General features: G+C 42.3%; 1 protein-coding gene across 2 annotated transcripts in view; it reads left to right on the top strand.

Annotated features, from left to right (window-relative positions):
* The window catches only part of LOC111862204 (metabotropic glutamate receptor), a 177642-nt gene that overhangs the window by 79316 nt on the left and 91694 nt on the right, over positions 1 to 6632 (top strand). The gene's annotated exons all lie outside the window — the stretch shown is intronic.

Below are 6632 nucleotides of genomic sequence, written 5' to 3'. Positions count from 1 at the left end.
AGGCCGCGCCATAGCTCAAGCGGTTAGTCTCTGGCTTCCCACCGCGGCGGCCCGGGTTCAATCCCGGGTCTGGTCAAGTGGGATTTGTGGTGGACAAAGTGGCGCTGGGACGGGTTTTCTCCTCATACTTCGGTTTCCCCTGCCAGTCCTCATTCCACCAAATTCTCCATCATCATAATCACCCGGGGCAGGCTACAATAGGCCAATCAGTGGCCGCCGTGCCGAGTGGACCCAGTTGGACTCCACCCCGCACTAAGGGAATTAAAAAAAATAATTTTTGTGTTTAAGATATTTTTACACATCACACTATAGAATTCTGTATAGAATAATTTTTTTTATTCGATCACAGTGGCCTCGCGGTCTAAGGCGTGAGCTGTCTTCACTCTCTCGAATGCTGGGATCGTGGGTTCAAATCCCACTCAAAGCATGGATGTTTTTGTATGCAGGTAGCGGCCTTGCGATGAGCTGATTCCCCATCCAAGGAGTCCTACAGAATGTGTAAAAAGATACGAAATTGAAGAAGAGGCCAGGGCCAAGGCCAAGGCCAAACAAAGGGCTGTAGAGCCATTGATGCATGAACGAAATCGTTTTTAATAGTTATAATTTGTGATGTTAATGTTTGACATATACTTTTTTTTACAATTATAATTCTTTCTTTAAGTCCAGGTGGAAAGGTGGCGCGCGGAATGTGAGGGATGCTTCCCCCCCCCCAGCCACTCATGAGTGGACTGGCGGGCTTTGATGACTTTATACATCAAGTGACACGCGAGACAATTCAACGTGGCGTGTCACTGGAAGACGCAACACAGTCTGGTCTAGTTTAGTGACGTAATAGCGTGTTGCGAAGGTTCTGACAAGATTATATCAGCATTCTGGTGTACACATATATTTTCAGTGCGTTATTTGCTCTTCCCCCTCGTTGGTGTCTCCACCTTATCGTGGTGAGGGGGTTTGAGTATGCCAAGGACCCTGAGAGCTATACCAGCGGTAGCGTAGCTACTGGCAGGGCCTCCCTTGCTGGACAGGTCAAAGGGTAGGCATCAGACGAAGAGAGACACCAAAAACTGATGCCGGAAGCAGCGTCATCAGCAGCGACTTGAAGCACAGAGCAAATGATGCTCGAGATGGTTCAAGTTCGTATAGCAACAGGCGTGACCAGAGTGGTTTGAACGGCTGCTGTACTGCGATGTGGAAAGCAAATGGAAAAACTACCACATTATCACTTTTCCTGGATAGTCTCTTTCCAAAAACAGAAGATCGCATTAAGTGGAGGAACTGTTTTGGAAGAGACTGTGGACCTGTCGTCTGACAGATTACTGATGAATGAATGAATTTGCTCTTCAGCATCCGTCGTTTTACGGCAGGGCTGTCCACCTGTCTGCACGACAGTTGGTTTTATACGGCCCACGAGAATATCCTTCTATCCCGCAAAATCTGTGTGGATCAGCCGTTGCTGTGCAACGGCTCGGTAAACACGTTTCTGCGGCAACGAGAAATCGCGCCAAATCAGACGACACAACAGTGAGACAACAGCAGACAGATGACTGTGCTGGAGACAGTGGTTTCACGACTTACAGAGATGTGAGGCAGTAAAATATGGCTGTAAGCTCTATGGGACTTAGAAGCAAGACTGACTGTGCTGGCGAGGCCAACAGCAATTTACCCAACCCAAACCAACCTACAAGCAGTCGGAATTCGGAGGTCGGAGTCGGCGGTTACCAGTATAGAGTCTTGGATTGCATTGTTAGGCGCCGCTGCCAAGTAGTAACTACAGAAGATATGACAGACTGAGAAGGCTTAGTGTTTGCAGTAATTATTTTTAGAGTGTGTAAATAGGTGAAACTCTTATAACTGTTTATAATTAAGGGTTCAGTAAATCCAATTATCAATTTAAACCCTGTGTCTAATCGCTAACACGTGACAATATTTAAAAGTTAAGTCCCTACCTGACAGCAAAACACGTTACCTCACCAATACAAAGAACAGACAGTTAATGCTGTTTAGGAAAACTGTCTCTGTTTATTCTGAAATTCACATGAAAGACATAAATCCGTAAGAAAAGTGATTTTTTAACGTTGAACCAGATGATATTCGTTCTTATAGTAACCAGTATGCTCCAAAGAATAAAACGTAAGTATTAAACCTGTTGCAAGTCTCCTATAGAAAAAGTATGTAATGAACAAGCTTGCAGAATTACTTGTAATAATGACAAATTATGAGTTCGTGCATACGAAAATATTCATTCCACATAAATAAGGTAAATACTAAGATCTCTCTGTATATATTTCTTGACTCGGAGAAGTTTCTATGAGAAAGATTGTCATACGATTTAGAGCATTGTTTGTTAACTGGTAGGACGTGATCTACTGTGATCAACTGGTGAGAGTTGACAGTCGGCTGGATTGAACGTGAGGTCTCCAACATGATAATTAATTCCGTCACATAGCTTTCACTTACACGTAGACGTAACTTCTCATTAATTCTGTATTGTAATCGAATTTATGGCAATAAAACTATATCGTTTTATATAATGATTTCCGAGACATATTATCGAAAATTATTACAAATTTTACTTCGTAAGAACGTCCATTAATGATGAATATTGTAACGGATTTTATCAACTCGTTGCCAGGCAATAGCTCTGTAAACACGGTACAACACGCAACAATAGAGGAAGCTGTGTTTTCCGTGTCCGCGGTCACATCACACAACAATAGGTAGTGATCACGTGACATGTGTTTCCTGTGATGCATGTTCGTACCGTGGCTATGTGAATAAGAGTTAAGGAGGGTTCAGAGCAGTTATGAGTTAGTAGTAGTGACAGAGGCACGCAAACAAGAGGATAGCAGTAAGCTGGAGGAGTACAGAAGAGTACAAGAAGTAAGCCTGTGAAGATTTAACGTATGATTTCAAGAATTTATGTGTGCTGTAGCACAGTGATATTGGAAATGTGTGATTTAGTGAGACTTCTACAGTTCCTGTGTTATAAATCCGTTGCCAGGAAACGGACAGTGGAGACTAGTGGAAATAGACTGGGAAGATTAGTGTGGAGTGATTTGTAGTGTGTAAATCTGCAATAGTGTAATAATTAATTGTAGTTACGACCTGTAGGTGGTTAATAAATCCAATTACCAATCCAAACCCGCGTCTTAGTCACTGATACAAGTGACAATATAATAATAAAACGTACATAACTATAAATATACTCTTCTTGGAAAAGGGGAAGCTTTGTTCTTACTGTGATGGGTCTTCCTTCTTCTTCTTCTCCTATTTTCTCTTTTTCTTTCTCTTTTTGACAAAATGACAAGGGAGAAGCAAGATTTAAAAGATTTTAAGTGAAGTAAGTTTTGCTGTAATGTCAGACTGTCTTTCGTTTGATGCATCCCATTTTCACATGAAGATTTGACAGCATTACCAGTGAGTGTAACGTGAAGAAATTGTTGCTAACAAACGTGGGTTAAGTTAGCTTAGAATTTTGTTTTGTGTTGCTTACGACCGCCAGAGTTCCTGGCTACAGATACATGGTTCGGGTTCGATTCTCGGCGCTACCAGATTTTTTTTTTTATGAGAAGTAGTTGGTCTGGAACGGGGTCCACTAAGCCTCGTGACGATAATTGAGGAGCTATTTCAAGGAAATAGAGGCTCCGGTCTAGAAAACCGAAATTAACGGCCGTGGGGATTCGTTGCGCTGACCACGCGACACTCTCTATCCGCAAAACTTAGCACTAACTTCGCTGACAAGCGGCGGTCGCTCGGTCGGTATAGTTGGCTTGCGGACTACAGGCCACGGAGTTTTTGTAGTTGCTTGATTTACTGCGTATTTAACCAATGCTATTAATTGCATTGTTTCTTCCCCCGGGCAACTATACGCTAAGCTGTAATCTGGTGCTGGAAAGTAGGAGCTCGATACTGGAAGTCTTCGGTTGATAATTATGGGACTACTTCGGTTTAAGTCAATAAACAACTCAGTTGCCTACAGCTCCCAGTGGGCACTGCATGCAGAGAATTTCGACCGGTTTAAAGAAATCCAATTAAATTTTCCGGAAGGGATGAATCAAACGAGATAAGACTTGTCTTTCATAAAGGAGCGGCTGTTGCCATTAGCATACAAAACATGAATTCTCAGGGACAGAAGAGTGTGGCTTTCGTAGATGTAGAATTCTGGTTTCCGAGGACTTCCAAGAAGCGTTTCTGTCAGTTCGGAATATTTTATTTTCTTGTCTGCCTTCCAAACACATTTCTCTGTTCTGTGTTCTAATTCTCCTCCTCCTTAATCTTCAACTTTTTCTTCTAATCTTGAACTCGTCCCTCCCTTTGTTGAAACATGAGTTAAACTTTTTAACACATAGATTAGGACTGGCAGTACATTATAGCATGTTATTTGAGTTTCGTTCTTTTCAAAACCTTTAATTATTTTTTGAACGTCTCCACATATTGCTTCATATCTGTTGGATTTATAAGTACTTAAATATGTAAACCCATCCCTGTAACAGACCATGGAGGCCCATAGGATTATGAGATGCTGAGGGTCCCGCATTATTTAGACAATCGGCTCAAAGATGGAGGTGAGGTTGTCAGCCTTACGCGCCGGCCGCTACCCCCCCAGGAATCTTGGTACTCATTTCTGTTAGAGACTGAGTCGACCCCAGGGGTATAGTACGTCTGGAAGTATTAGGTCAATTGAAAAATCCACCTCATCGGGACTCGAACCCTCGACCTTCCGGCTTGTAGCATGGTGCCTCAACAAACTACGCTACCGCGTACCCCCCCCCCCATTTAAGTATGCACTTGACGAAAATCAAGTGACATGACACATCCATGATGCTTATAAAACTTTTCCTAAGATTGCAGTTTTTAAAAACTATAAAAAATAAAATGTGGAGAAATAATTTTTGTGTTTTATACATTACATTCATTACATTCCGGCTAAAGGAAGGCAGGCAGGCCAGGGTTCGAGAGTGCTGAGGGAGTATATGACTCTGAAAGAGGTGAAATAACAGTTGAAAAGCGTATGAAGTTGAAGTTTTCGCAGCGACTGAATGCAGTGAACTTAGTTTCCTGCATCCTGCTGTGTGATCATGATCAGTCTAATCACAGGAACACTACGCAGAACACCAATAAGAACACGGTATGATTTGAAACATAATAGCCACTGTATAATAGAATAGGCCATGCAGGCAACATATTAAGCGCACAACGTCCATATCAAAACAAAGACTAAAGTTTATATCCATTAGCACACGTCACACATAGCCGAATTCTCAAGATGACTAAAAGCTCCAGTCTTTAAGAGCCACTAAGTTTACCACATTTGCTGCACTGTAACATTATTTTTAGCCGACTTTTCTTGTTTTTAAAAAGAAAGCTAGGCTTATGAAATCACCTTGCTATCTGTGTATATGTGTCTGTAAGTTTATCCCCCCTAACAACTTTTGAACGCCTAAACCGATCTTAATGAAAACTGGAATGTATATCGTGTCACCTAAGGTCATCCTAACAGCGTATTTCATAAGCCACTCCCATTAGTAATATCAACTTTGAAGCCTTTTACAATGTTGAGGCAATAACCTTAAGATTACTTGAATGCCTGAACCGATCGCCATAAAACATCGTATGTATGTCTTGCCCCCCGCAGTCGTCTCAATGTCGTACTTCAGAAGTCCCATCCGTCATTAATAACAACACCGCAGCCTCTTAAATTGTTGAAGCAATAACCTTAATATTACAGGAACGCCTGAACGGATTGTCCTGAAGCTTGGTATGTATATCATGCCACCCGAGGCCATCTGAGCGGCGTGCGTCGTAAACTCCTGTCATCAGTAATACTAACAGTGCAGCCCTTCAGATTGTATTGCTTTATTGGCTTCATGACGCACTCATAGCAGAGTCGTTTTTCAGCTCTTCGTGTCAGACACTGAAATTGTAGTGAATGGAAAGTAGGCGTTTAGTTAGGCGATAATGAAAAACTGAACTCAGATTTTTCAGTATGTCAGGGAAATGCAATAAAATTAAAAAAAAAATTTCTGACGTATAGTTCCCACCTGAAGATCAGCAACACTAATCGAAAGATTTGGTAGTATTAATTTTAATAATAAATATACATGTATCTTATGCCAAGAAAGATAGTTGTATTGATGGTCACAATCCTCTATTTCTCGCTTCAGCCTCCGTCATCAGAGAGCGATTGGACTGTGATCGGTCACGTCGATATAAGAGTAATAATGCGACGTTTCGGAGATTTTCGGTCTTCGTCATCAGTCCTGTCGGCCTATGGTAACGGAAATGCGGACAGTCTCATGCAACAAACATGATTGTTGGTTAAAAAAACGCGTAAGGAATCGATTGAGACCTACTTTAAGGCATTATTTTTAGTGCTTTAGACGAAATAAGACCGCCTCTAGTGGTCAGAGTTCGTGGCTACAGATCCAGAGGTCCGGGTTCGATTCCCTGCTCTACCAGATTTTCTGAGAAGTAGTGGGTCTGGAACGGGGTCCACTCAGCCCTGTGATGATAACGGAGGAGCTATTTCAAGGAAATAGCGGCTCCGGTCTAGAAACTTCGCCGACAAGCCGCGTTCGCTCGGTCGGTAGAGTTCTCTTGCGGACTACAGGCCACGGAGGTTTTTTAAGACG

The sequence above is a fragment of the Cryptotermes secundus genome, unplaced genomic scaffold, assembly GCF_002891405.2.
Source record: "Cryptotermes secundus unplaced genomic scaffold, Csec_1.0 scaffold1288, whole genome shotgun sequence".
In the NCBI taxonomy this organism is placed as follows: domain Eukaryota; kingdom Metazoa; phylum Arthropoda; class Insecta; order Blattodea; family Kalotermitidae; genus Cryptotermes; species Cryptotermes secundus.
This window is presented reverse-complemented; position numbering and strand designations above follow the sequence as displayed.